Below are 13,657 nucleotides of genomic sequence, written 5' to 3'. Positions count from 1 at the left end.
AGCCAATGTGCTGGAGGGTGTTGGAAAGTGTGACCTGAAAATAAGGCTTTGTTGTCTGATTTTATCCTGGCTCGGGGAGTCTGGGAGATGAAAGCCTTCTCCTTGTAGGACTTCCAGTGTTCTCTCATGTTAATGCCTATTGCTGTGGGGAAAGAGGAGAGATGCAATTTGCAGAGTTTGCCCAACTTCTCTGACCACAGAATTCCCCCCACACAATCTCTTTCTTTGTTTTAGAGACAAGATAGGTTTAGACTCAGCCCTATGGTTCAGGCTGGACTTGAACTTATGATCTTCCTGTTTCAGCCTTTTGAATCTGGGATTGCAGTTGGACACCACCATATCCAGCCCTTTCATTCCCTTCCTTCCTTCCTTCCTTCCTTCCTTCCTCCCTCCTCCCTCTCGCCCTCCCTCCTCTCGATCTTCCTTCCTTTCTTTCTTTCTTTCTTTCTTTCTTTCTTTCTTTCTTTCTTTCTTTCTTTCTTTCTTTTCTTTCTTTTTCATCATTAAGAGAAAATATCTTAGACTACAGTTATGAAAACACATTATCTTCAAAAGATTTCAGTGGAAATCTTGCAGAAGATACAGAGAGTGGGTTTTTTTCCTGATTGCTATAAATAAAACCAAAGCCTACAAGAGAGGTGGAACAATCAGCAAAGGCTTGAGTTGTCCTTTCCAAACACAACCTCCTCGGGAAGACGGTATTTAAATACACTTCCTTCTCTAATCTTAGCAAAATGCTGAGCTAGCTGTCCATCCGGAGAGAAATGCACAATTCACTCACTCCACAGTTTTGTATCTGGATCTATTGTGCATTTGTTGGCGCTGTAAGAAAGGGCTTCCTTCACTAATCATTCCCCCCTATGAAGTTTCATCAAAGGTCAAATGTTCCTAAAAGGAAGACCCTATATCAGAGTTTGCTGTAGAAACTGAAATTTGCTAATTCATAGCTGATGTTATTACCAAACTTGACCTTTCGGAGTATCACCTGGACTTAGAAATAACTAGCCTGATCCAGTTTTGCTTGCCTTTTGTGGTCACGTGACCAGGAAGCTGAGCAAGCAGACTCAGTGGTCACAGTGTCAGGGTGGGCTGCTGGAAAGAATCCTTCTGGATCATTGTGGGCTGAGAGGTCTATCCAAGAACACCGCAGTTAGGAATCTGGTCTGTTCGGGAATCAAAAGCAATGAGGAATCATTTCTCACTGGAATTGATCTCATGTTATAACCTGAGCTCAGACAGCCTGAGCCCTCTCTTCTATGACCTGCCATCAATGCCTGGATGAAATAGTGGGTGAATGGCAGGCACAGGGCGAGAGTTCCTGAAGAGAAGCTGGGTTTGCTGAACCTGACTAGAACCGCGGTGCTGTGGAGAGACTGGAACGGTTCAGGTCCAGCGGCCACTCACCTTCGCTTGGGCTAGCTTTGGTCCCCTAGAGTGCCATTCCTTGTCCTTCTGCTGTCAGAACTAACAACCTGTGAATAGCAGGTGGAAAATCTTTTGGAATCCATTAACACAGAAGACCACTAGCTTCCTGTAACCCAAACGCTAAGAGTGCCATCAGGAAGCGTCTGAGACACAGAGCTTCCACCTCTCTGGTGTATCCATCAGTGTGTTCTACACTTGCCCTGATTTATGTCTTTCTCTGTTCTGTACAACCAGGGAACTACTGCCATGTTGGCACATGGAATTTGGGGGTATCCTAAATCTGTGTTCCCAGGCCACGGGCACTCAGAAAGGCACTAGAATAAACTGTCTTTTATTCCACTTAAGGTGAGAGCTTTTGGGGACTGAGGGAAGACAGCCGCGCCTGGTAAGTGGTTTCAGGGAACTGGAAAAAGCGATGATGGAGCATGGCAGTGCTTGCAGAACTAGAGACTCAGAGGCGACACGTGAGGAAGCTTGGCTGTGATGGACAAAAGAGTGTGTTGTCATTGAGAAGGGCCAGTCCTCTGGCTGCTGGGAGGCCTGGACCACCACCTGGCCTGCCTTTGCTGCCGAGGCTGCCTTTCTCAGTACTCACCCTGCTGGGTCGAGGAGAGGATGGGCCTGCAGCGCTGTGTGCAGGCTGCAGAAAGTGTAGTGCCCCGTCAGTGGCAAGGCGGCGGCCGGTGCTGAGGGCAGGGTGGTGTACAGCAGCCTGGAGCTCTCTCAAGTCCTGCCCCAAGACATGCTGCCAAACTGCACAATCACCCGGACTTGGAAAAGCGAGGTATCTGAGAGGAAGCATAGTTCAGTTTCTGGATTAAGTCTCCTCAAAAGACTTCCATGGTGCATGGTGCTGTCAGAGGCCATGTTGACGTCTATGGTTTGTGTTGCGCCTAGAAACTGTGCTGATGTCTACGGTTTGTTCTTCCTCTGGAAACCATGTTGTGGTCCCTGATCTGCTGCAATGGAAGTCGTGTCAACGTCCACGATCCGTGCTGCCGCCGGGAACCATATGGAAGTCCCCGATCCATGCCGCCGCCGCCGCCGCCAGCTGTTATGGGTAGGGAAGCTTCTTTTGCAGAGGTGTTGATTACGACAGACTCATAATTGAGAATAAGAGACAATGAAGGCTTCTGTGCCAACCCCTTCTCCCCAAAAGAGAAACAGACCAGACAGGAAGCTATTGTGATGAGGATGCTGAAGCGTCGTTCCCCACAGTTAACGGCTTCTGGTGTGGTGCCGGTGGGGAAGGACTCGATGTTCCCTTGGAGGCTGGCCACTGGGAGTCTGACCGTGCTCCAATGAGTATATATGGGCAACAGAAACTGGACTTGGTGTTTTCTAATTTTTTTTCTCTATTTCTTTTTCTGGGGTAGCAGGGAGGGCCCAAGGGTGGAAGTATAGATCTTGGAGGAATGGGAAGTGAGTGTGATTGGGATATATTGTATGAAATTCCCAAATAATTAATAAAGATATTATGTTGGGGAGAAAGATGAGAGCCGTGTCTCTTGCACCGACAGGACTCTCCTGAAGGAACTCAAGAAAGCCAGATGGTGCTAGGGGAACTCAGGCCCCTCTTTGGGTTCCTGGTCTCATTAGTTAAAGAAGTTGAGCATGGACTCAAAGGGAAGCTCAAGGACAGTTTCATCAGAGTTGAAAAGAAACACCCAGGGCAGACAGGCTGTAAACCTCGGCAGTGCCCAGGGGAGGGGAATGGAGAAAAGAAGGGAAAACAGCATGTCAGCTGACATGGAGGACAGGCATCAACCGACAGACAAACAGCCACAGGGCAGGAGTGGAGGCTTTAGAGAGAGTAAGGAAGTCCAAAGTGTTGGGAATGCTTTCCAAAAAGAAGAAAAAAAGAGGAAGTCGTAAGTGGGCAGACTTAGAGCCCTACCTGGCTGTTAGCTGCTGTACCTGGGGCAAGGATTCGGGGAAGGAGCAAGTTCAGTATCTCATTAAAGAACTAAATAGTCTGCCTAACTTTAGCATGGCTCAAAGCCAGCCTGCCTTACTGCGGTAGGTTGAGGGGTGGGCTGAGGGGTGGGCTGGAGGGTGAGCTGGAGGCTGGGCTGGGTGGTGGGCTGGGGGATGGGCTGGGGGATGGGCTGGGGGTGGGCTGGGGGATGGGCTGGAGGATGGGCTGGGGTGGACTGAGGGGTGGGCTAGGAGGTGAGCTGGAGGCTAGGCTGAGGGGTGGGCTGAGGGGACAGGCTTGGGGGGTGGGCTAGGGGGTGGACTGAGTGAGCAACACTGCCTAAGTAGAATACCAGGTCTACATGCAAAGCCAGAGAATCTGTTCTCTTCACCAGTTGTTTCTCTAACATTAGCAAAGAGGACTTTCTTTATACCCTAGAAAGCCAAGAGGCAGATGAGTTTAATTTAGAAGACATAGACAATCTTTGTTGCCAGTTGCTAAAGCTCATTCCCATTATATCTCTATTAAGAAATGAGGGCTGTGGCTCACAGTCTGGCTATTATTGGGCTAACTTGAACACACGTTATTTGGAGAATATTAACTGCTAAGTTGGTGTTTATATGTGTAGCATTTACTCTCTTGTAGTAGATTAGTAATGTATTCTGTGGCTGTTTCTTTTTCCCTTTTGGTCAGTTGCATAATATCAGAGAATGGAACACATGTTTGCCAGCAAAGCGCTTTCAGGACAGAAAAGTCCTCGGTTCTCACACCATTCTGGATACAGAGAAATCAAACTGCCAATGGGCAGAGGCCTTAGAGCAGTGGTCTCACCTTCCGAATGCTGCGACCCTTTAATACAGTTCCTCATGTTGTGGTGACCCCCAACCATAAAATTATTCCCTTTGCTACTTCAGAACTGTAATTTTGCTACTGTTATGAGTCATAATGAAAATATCTGATATGTAGGATTTCTGATATGTGACCCCTGTGAAAGGGTCTTTTTACCCCAAAGAGTTGAGAACCGTTGGCCTGGACTCTGCCTGAGCACACCTGACTTTGGCTCAGATGAGTGACGCCTTACTATCCGACAGCATCTGGCGGTTCTGCTGTGACTGTGTCCACGGCCTCCTCTCCTCTGGTGTGTTTCCTGAGTTCCGACTGTTGTGGAGTGCAACTTTCTAGATCTGGCTTCTGTACGGCTTTCTGCTCCCCACTTTGGCACAGACTTCCTTCAGGGACTTCATGTGCCCAGGCTCGCCTCTTTACCTAACCTCGACCTTCCCACTGAGCTTCAACCACCCACCCCCAACTTTCTCTTGGTGCCTCTCTTCTTTTCCTAGGAAATGGTTTCCATAACAACCTCTCTTGACATCATTCATTCCCTTTAATTCATAACACTTATGACACATGTACACCAGACACATGTGTATCACATGCAGATATACCACTCAAATGCATACCATACATACACATATAATACCCATCTCATATATACATCACTACATACATATATATCACACAAATGCATGTCACTTATACATATCAAGTACATACATGTCACAAACATACAACATTCACATATACCACAGGTGTCATATGCATACATTTCACACATATGCCTATTACCATATGCATATCACCACACACAAATATATACATTTATGTCATACACATAGGTATCATACACACCATACACATCACACACATATAGTATATATATTATGAAGCACACGTACCCATGCACATCACACATGTATCACACGCATATCATATAATACAAATTACACACATGAATAGCATACCCACAGGCATCCACATATTCATCTTACACATTCATCTGTATCACATGTATGCATAACACACCCATATGTATTATATAAATGTCCATCACCACACACGTTACATGTAGAACACGTATACTTCCTATGCATACCATACACATGTGTGTCTACAAACGCATATCACATATTACGTACATGGCACACACATGCATGTATGCCCTTGGATAATTACTTCTGCGCACTGTGCGCTGTTTAACGCTTGTCGTCTGCATCAGTCCCTGAGCTACTTGCAAACCTGCCTCTGATTGCTTCTCTGTTGACTCGTCCTTTGCACCTGTCGCTGTACCAGGAAAACGATCGCTGGATTAAGGAATGTACGAAGGAGCACACAGTCCATGACAGTCCAGAAGCCTCTCGTCGGTTTTCCTCTGCCTTGATTCAAAGTGAACATTCTAAGTTGATAAAAAGGAAAAAGAAAGAGACCAGTAACGGTTAGGACTGCCACAGGGTTGAAGGTCTCACCCCAAAGACATGAAGTCCCATTGACAGCGAACACTCTACCCTTTCTGTGGCTGGTAAACACCATGGGTCAGATGGACGGAGGAGCATGGACCTCACGTCCTGGGACATGAAGATTCATACACACCAATACCAGGTAATCAGTCTAAGATACACACTATCTGGCAATTTTTCTGAATCACAAATTTAATCGCATGATTTGTGCACTTTTGTTGTGGAAGTAGGTCACACTTCAGTTTTGTCTACTTATTATTTAACATAAGAACTCTGAAGAAGTCATTACAAGTAAATTTTGCTTCTGAGTGCAACAACATCCAATAAACAGAGACTAGACCTTCAGTGAATGTAGCAAAGACAGTTACGCAGTCTCGTGCTGGCTCCCCTTGGCTCCCTGCCCTGTGAGCTCTGCTGGAGGAGTCAGGCCAAATGCAGGCGTCATGTAGAAGACATGTGTGTTCACGACAGAGTGAGGTGGGACATCTCATGGTGACAGTGGACAATGGCCACAGAGACCCTTGAGCAGGTTTACACTGTTTTAAAGTATTCAGAGCAGACAGCTTTCCCAGGACAGATTTCCTGTCAGGTGATTGACAGGCCCATTCGAAGGACCTTTTACAGAGGGGGAACAGGATGTCATTGTCCTGTGTCAGAGTTTCCTGCTAGATAGTAATCTTATAAGGTTCAGAGCTCCTGGAGTCAGGTCTAGATAGTTATCAATGGATGACCTTCTGGCCAGTTCAGAATGACATATCTCCTTCCAGGGCTAGAGATGTGACTCAGGTCTCATCCCTCTGACCAATAATTAGAGTCCTAAGAGCCAGACCTCAACTTCACAGGCTGCCTCTGCTGAGGGAGACCCTACCCCAGCATCCTCCAATCTTGCTAATGCTTGTTTAGTTGTCTAACAGCAGTCAATTCATGATTGTGAAACATCCAGGGCCATGTTCAAATGTTCACATTTCCTCTAATGGGAGTTTTAGGAACTTGGGAGTGTGATTCATAAATATTGGAACTCTCACATAAACATATGTATTAGCATTTTACTGTAACTTATTAGTTATATCAGTCATGGATGAATGTTACCACCACTCATTCATTATATTTTAACACACCCGAATGTTCTACTGTGCTTGAGCACATAACACACACACACACACACACACACACACACACACACACACACACACGAACACACACAAGAACTGGAAATGGCATGGACAGCAAGCTATGATTTTGTGAAGGGTTTGGGTCATTTTGAATGTTCTAACAAGCATCTAGAATTAACCATTTGGTTAGAATAAGATGAGCACAAACTGGAATGACGTTCTGTATGTTTGTCCAGTTCCTTCTGGTAACACACGTTTCCCCTGGGCACCCCCCAGTGGGCCTCTTGCTCCCCTGCCAGTCTCTGAACTCATGTTTGCTAAGTTAATGCAAAAGGGTGACAGGACTTGAGCGTGCACACAGGAAACGTGCACACCACCTGCAGTGTCTTCTCTTCCCACGTTCAAGAAGGATTTCTGATGCTCTAGAAGTCTGATCTCTTGGGGATCCCTCGGAGATCTGAAGGGGCTCAGTGAACAGAATGAGAATCCCAACTGCCAAATAAAAATCATGTTCTTCCGAGAAACGAAACCAAAAGATCCCCAGCTCCGTACCGAGGGGATGACGGGAAGAAAAGGAAAAGAGGGGGTGACCCAGGGCCCCCTTTTCTTCATGTTCATCCTTGCTCATCAGCTGACCAAAGGAAGTAGCAGAATGGGCCCATAGGAAGAAGCAAATTAAAAACAACTGGAACCAGTTTCTGTTCTTGTCAGGATAAAACACACATATGAGCTTCAAAAGCCAAGTTGTGTCTTGTCAATGACACTATAGCTAAGTTCAATGTCATTTTATGAAAACTCACTTTGCACAAAGCAAAGATGAATGGCAATCTTTATGTTTTGAATTTTGTTCTCAAACTAGAGTCATATGGTTGTGTGTGTGTGTGTTTATGTAAATGCATGTGTTCAAGTGTGTGTGCATGTAGTGGAAGCCAGAGCTCACCTTGGGTGTTCTTCCATAGGTGCATACACGTTTCATTTGAAACAGGGTCTCTCATTGACCTAAAAGTTGCCAATTAGGCTGGATGAACCAGCAAATGAGCACCAAGGATCCACCAGTCTCCAGTTCCCTGGTGCTGAGATTACAAATGCATCCCACACGTGCCTTTTTAAATGTGGGTCCTGAGGATCAAACCAGGTCTCCTTGCTTAGATGCCAAGCATTTTACTGACTGAGCTATCCCCACACCCCTGGAAAGACTTTAAATAGCAAATTCAAGTCCCTGGAGCAAGTCAAGGGGAACCATTGGATGGGGAGGGGGGGTGCTTTGTTTTAACACTTTGAATTGCACATTTTTGTTGATTTTTCAGCAAAGGAATCCACATTTCATTTCTCTCTGCAAATGTACTGCTTGCCCTAGACTCTGCCGGAGCCTCTCTGCTAAAAGCCACTGTGGCTGGTGGAATCTCAGACCATACTCCCCTTCCCAGGCCCTTTGCCCTATAGAGGAGCCCTGATTAGGGTTTTATGTGCTCAGCCGGTGTGGAGGGGGCCTCACTGAGCCAGGGAGGCCAGGTGTATCCACTGCAGTGGTTTAAAAACCCCAAACAGCATGCTGGTGGTGAGTATGCTACTAGCCATTATACTCAGGCTTTGCCTGAAATTACCAACACCTTGGAAACTGCTTAATGATACATAAAATTCTATTTTTTCTGTGTGGAATGGCACTGGGCAAGTGGGCATTGCTTATAGATGTATAAATATTGTGCATATTAGCATGAAGAGTCACTTACAAGTCAATAAGCTTTCTAACTATAAAAGAACAAAAGAGAAGAAAACCACAGAGAAACAATTTCACAGGATTTGGTTCATAATTTCTTAACCTTGGGAAAGCAAAACATTTCTATAAAAGGGTAACTTTAATTTTATTTTGAAGGTAATACAAAGGCAACATTAAATTAGCTTTCCACTTTACCATTTGGCCTTGAAAGAAGACAAAAAAACAAACAAACAAACAAAAAACCCTATCTTTTCTGTAAAGTAGAGTCCCGAGCGGAGAACAAAGCAACACTGTGCCCTGTCAGGTCTCAGCCTCCCTCACGTCGCTCCTCAGACCCCTTGTGTGCGGCCTTAACTCTTTTTGTTCCTGCAATGGTGGTATGGACACATTACCGGCAGGGCTGCTAGTGAGGCCAGGGGCTCCCGCTGTAGTCCCCATTTGTTAGCTGCGGGGTCACCTGGGCTAGCCTTGGGTTGCGGCTCCGGTGCCAGGAGTCAGCCTAGTGTGGCTTGCTTGATGGTGTTCTGTCTCTGCCACTATGAGTGCACCAGAGAAACGTACACAGAGATTCTGCAGCCTGAAAAGGTGGGTTGAATCGTATATGTAGCTTTTTTATTTTACATTGATTTATTTTCCGTGCACGTGTGCTTATGTGTGAGCACAAGTTACAGTGTGCATTTGGAGGTCAGAGGACAACTTGGAGGAGCCAGTTTGCACAGAAGCCCGTTGTCACAGTTCCCGACTGTTAAATGTTCTACATCATCACATTGGAACTTTGCTGTTAATCAGCTTTTGGAGTTACCGGTTTTTATTCCAAACATAGCATCTGTGAGAATAATATATGCACAGCCTTGTCCTCTAGTGGAGTATTCAGGAAGGTACATCCCCAAGCTGCTTTGCTGGTCTAGCATGCGGTTGTCTTTAACATTGGTTCTTTCCTTTACCATTGAACGTCTATGGATTTATTGCGTGGTGAGGGGCGTGAGTGTGCCATGGAGAACACGGGGAGACCAGAGGACAACGTGTGCAAGTCTATTTTCTCGTACTGTGCCTGCTGAGCCAAATTACCAGGCCAACTTGAATTCTCTGTGTGTTCTCTAGCTCCTCTTCATTGATAAATCCCTCTAGTCTTTACAAAAGTCCTAATCTAAATCATCTACGGCCGTCTTCAACCTGTGGGTTGCGAGCCCTTTGGGGGGTCTAATGACCCTTTCACAGGGGTCACATATCACATATTTACATTATAATTCACAGAGTAGCAAAATTACAGTTATGAAATAGCAAAGAAATAATTTTATGGTTGGAGGCCACCACAACATAAGGAACTGTATTAAAGGGTGGCAGCATTAGGAAGGCTGAGAACCACTGGCCTACAGTAATGTTTTTATGTGATGGTAATAACAGTGTTTTTCTACCAGTTACTTCTTAGGGTTGTCGCAAAGAACTAACAGAACAAATGCTCTTGATGGAAGCTTATACTAGCTAGTTAATTTTGGAAATCAATATAAGAAGTAATGATTTTCATTGTGGTGTGTGTGTGTATGTGTATGTTTGTGTTTGTGTGTGTGGTGTGTATACATGTGTATGTGTATGTGATATATGTATGTGTGTGTGGTATGTGTATGCATGTGTGTGTGTGTGTATGTGTATGGGGGTGTATGTGTATGTATGTGTGTATTGTGTGGTGTGGTGTGTGTGTGTGTGTGTGTGTGTGTGTGTGTGTGTGTGTGTGTGTGTGTAGACAGAGGCAAAATTATCAAGTACCATCCACATTATTTTTATTTATTTGTTTGTTTGTTTTTGGGAGACAGGGTTTTTCTGTGTAGCCCTAGCTGTCCTGAACTCGATCTGTAAGATCAGATTGGCCTTGAACTCAGAGATCCACCTGTCTCTGCCTAGGATTAAAGGCATGTGCCACCAATTCTAGCATTTTAAATTATTTATTTAAAATTTCTTTTATACACCTTATTTTTTGAGATGAGGTTTCTCATTGACTTGGGACTCATCAGGTATAGAGGCTAGCCTGCCAGCAAGCCTCCCCTTGGGTATGAGACCTGCCGTCACACTGGATTTTTCTTTCTTACAGGTGTTCCAGCTTCATTTCTGTTGCTGTGCTAAAGTGCCCTGAACAAAAGCAACATCAAGAGGAATGCTGTGTTCATGATCCCTGTCCACTGTGTCCCTGTCCCATCCCTGAGAGCTCTCTGCTCTTTCATTCTCCTCCAGTTTTATCACACACACACAAATTTGAATCTAGGTTCTCATATGAAGAAACATGTCATTGCTCTTTATGAATTGGATTGGTTTAGCTTACATAGCGATTTCTCAATAGTAATTTGTAGTTCCATCCATTTCTCTGAAAATATCACAATTTCATTTTTTTCACAGATGAATAAAATTCTACAGCATACCTGAACTGCATTTTCTTCATTCATTCATCCATTGGTGGACATTTACGGTGGTTCCATTTCCTTGCTGTTGTGAAAAAACAATGGATGTGCAAGTATCTCTGCGGTTGGAAGCATGGTGCTTTCAGGACACACAATGGTAGTAGGAGTTCTGTTTTCACTTCGCTAATACACTTCCACACTGATTTTGTGAGTGGTGGGACCAGCTTACATTCCCACCTGCTGTGAATAAACTTCCTCTTTCTTAGCATCTTTTCTCATTGTCCTTTGTTTCCTTGATGATAGCCATTCGGAGATGGGAACAGAGTAGTTTAATTTGCATTTCCCTGATGGGGTTGGGGACTTTGGAAACCTTTAGCAATATATATTGGCCATGGTGTTTTTCTTTCAAGAACTTTTTAATCAGTTCATTAAAACATTGATTGATTGGATGATTTATTTCAGAGGCAAATGCTTAATTTTTTGAGTTTTTGAAAACTATATTCTAGATTTAAAGCTCCCACTTGATGTATAGCTGGCAAGATTTGTCCATTATGCAGCTGCCTCTTCATTCTGGCTGTTACTTCCTTGGCCGTGCAGAATCTTTTAATTTTGTGTAATCTCATTTCCCAGTGGTATTTTTTTGAAGCCATTGTGAATAGGTTATTCCAGAGTTTTCATGTAGTTGTGTAGTTTTCTTGATGTGAATTCCACTGTCATCTTATCAACACAAGAAATGGATTCAATCCTTTTGCATTTGTTAAGACTTTGTGGGCTAGCATGTAGTCTATGTTATAGAAGGCAGCAAAGGCATATGTACTCTGCAGCTAGTCAATGGGATCTTCTGTGGATCTCTGTGAACTCCATCTGCTTTAAGGTGTAGCTGAACTTACTTTTGACAAATTTTCTAAATGAAAGTGAGATACTGCAGTCGCTCACCTTTGTTGTGTTTGGAATTCTGTGACCTTTTGTGCTCACTAGTGCTTATATATGAAGTTGGGTGCCATTACTCAGGACGCGCTATCTGTGTTTGGTCTCCTCATGGTTTGTTCCCATTGATACCAAATTGAGCACATCTTGTTTATCTCTCATGACTAATTTTGGTTTGAAATTTACTTTATTCACTATTGACACTAAATAATTTGTAACTTCATAATACATTCTATATTAGTTTTTTCTTTTTTGTTTTATAATCATTAGTGATATGGTAATGGCTTTAGTAAATTTTAAGTGTATTTCTTTGTCTTGTACAGTTTCATGTTGTTACTGGTACAGAATCTGTTTCTTCCTCTCTAATCATATTGAGGATTGAGCACTCAAGGGAAAGTTATGCAATAAGAGAATAAGACACAGCATGAGATGTAAGAAACATGAAAATTCAAGGAAGCATTACTCCTCCAAAAGACCATAACTCCTCAGCTGTTGAATTCGAGGATACAGAAAGAGGTTAAAACTATGGACAAAGATTTCAAAACTTTACTAGCTAAATGATCGTTGACTTCAAAAGGGATAAAAACAAGCAGTTGAACTCCATCTGAGGTCTTGAGAGGATGAGCAGCTGCAAAGACCGTGGAGCAAGCAAAATGGGTGAGAAAGTCAGTAGTTGTGGAGGAAAAACTAAGCAAGGAAGCTGAGTCTTGGGGGGAATTAAAAGCGAGAAGTTCAAATCTTAATGAGTACATAAAGCCAAGGAAAAGGATCACCAATAGACTTGATCAATTAGAAAAAAGAAGGGCAGGAGTGAAGGACAAGGTCAAAGCATGCTCAAACACTACAAGAAGGATGTTTCACAGCAAACACGTATGTGTATTACATGAGTTTAAAAATTAAGATAAAGCCAAGCTGCATAGTAGAATGCAAATGGGAAACATGGTCAAAAGAGAGTAAAAAGAAGAAAAAAGAGATGAAAGGAAAAATGATTGCTCAATAAAAGTGTACATAAAGAAAATTAGAAAATTTTATGAGAGGGAATCACAAAAACTTGTTTTTTTAGTTCAGTAATGTAAAAAAAATAAAATATACATAAAAATGGAGATACACAGGGCAACAGAAAGGAATGAAGGAAGAAGGGAGAGAGGAGGGAGAAGGGAGGGAGAAGGAACACAGGACAAAGGAGGGAGAGAGGGAGGGGGAGGGGAGGAAGGAGGTAAAGCTGGAACAGGCTCCCTTGCTAGGTCTTTGAGATTGGAGGCGGCAGTCATCACATGAGGAAGGGGAGACTGGAGCGGGCCTTCAGAACTTTGGGTTTGTGTAGTGTTAAACCTACACTGGCCACATGTCTGGCATCCCACCAGATCTGTCTTCACTTTAGTAATGTCCCTTCTTGCACATCAGGGTGTTCTGTTGGCCACACTTAGCTTTGCAGTCTGTGGGCTGGTAGGTTCTCTCACCCTCCCAGTTCTTTTAAACTGGCTAGTGTTACAGTTGGGAAGCATCTCCCATGTGTGATATAAGTATGAGGTACAAGCATGGCACTGACATCTGTACAAGGACCCATCTTCACACCCTCAAGATCCCTGAGTATTCTCTCCTGTAGGGATGCAGCTACATGTAGACTCGTCCTTCAGAGTTCTGGGCTCTCCAGCAGTGAGTGGCATAGAGATGGCTCCAGAGACTGGTCCACCCTCTGACCTCAGGCTGTGGAAGTCCAGAGTTATTCTCAGGGGATGAAATCTGTTCCTTGTCACTGAGGATAGGGCTACCTACCACTGCCGCTGCTACCACCACCACTAACACCACCACTATTACCACCACCACTACTACCACCACCACCACCACAACTATCAATATCACCACCACCACCA

General features: G+C 44.2%; 1 long non-coding RNA gene across 1 annotated transcript; it reads left to right on the top strand.

Moving 5' to 3' along the window:
* Positions 1 to 3,679: 3,679 nt before the first annotated feature.
* LOC128106332 (uncharacterized) lies at positions 3,680 to 11,124 on the top strand. The gene is made up of 2 exons (XR_008216664.1): positions 3,680 to 5,779; positions 10,553 to 11,124. It is a non-coding gene; the product is annotated as an uncharacterized LOC128106332 (long non-coding RNA).
* Positions 11,125 to 13,657: the final 2,533 nt, after the last annotated feature.

Source organism: Peromyscus californicus, unplaced genomic scaffold (genome assembly GCF_007827085.1).
Source record: "Peromyscus californicus insignis strain IS unplaced genomic scaffold, ASM782708v3 Scaffold_9__1_contigs__length_137607984, whole genome shotgun sequence".
Lineage (NCBI taxonomy): Eukaryota > Metazoa > Chordata > Mammalia > Rodentia > Cricetidae > Peromyscus > Peromyscus californicus.
Note: the sequence above shows the minus strand (reverse complement) of the source record. Positions and strands in the feature narration are given on the sequence as shown.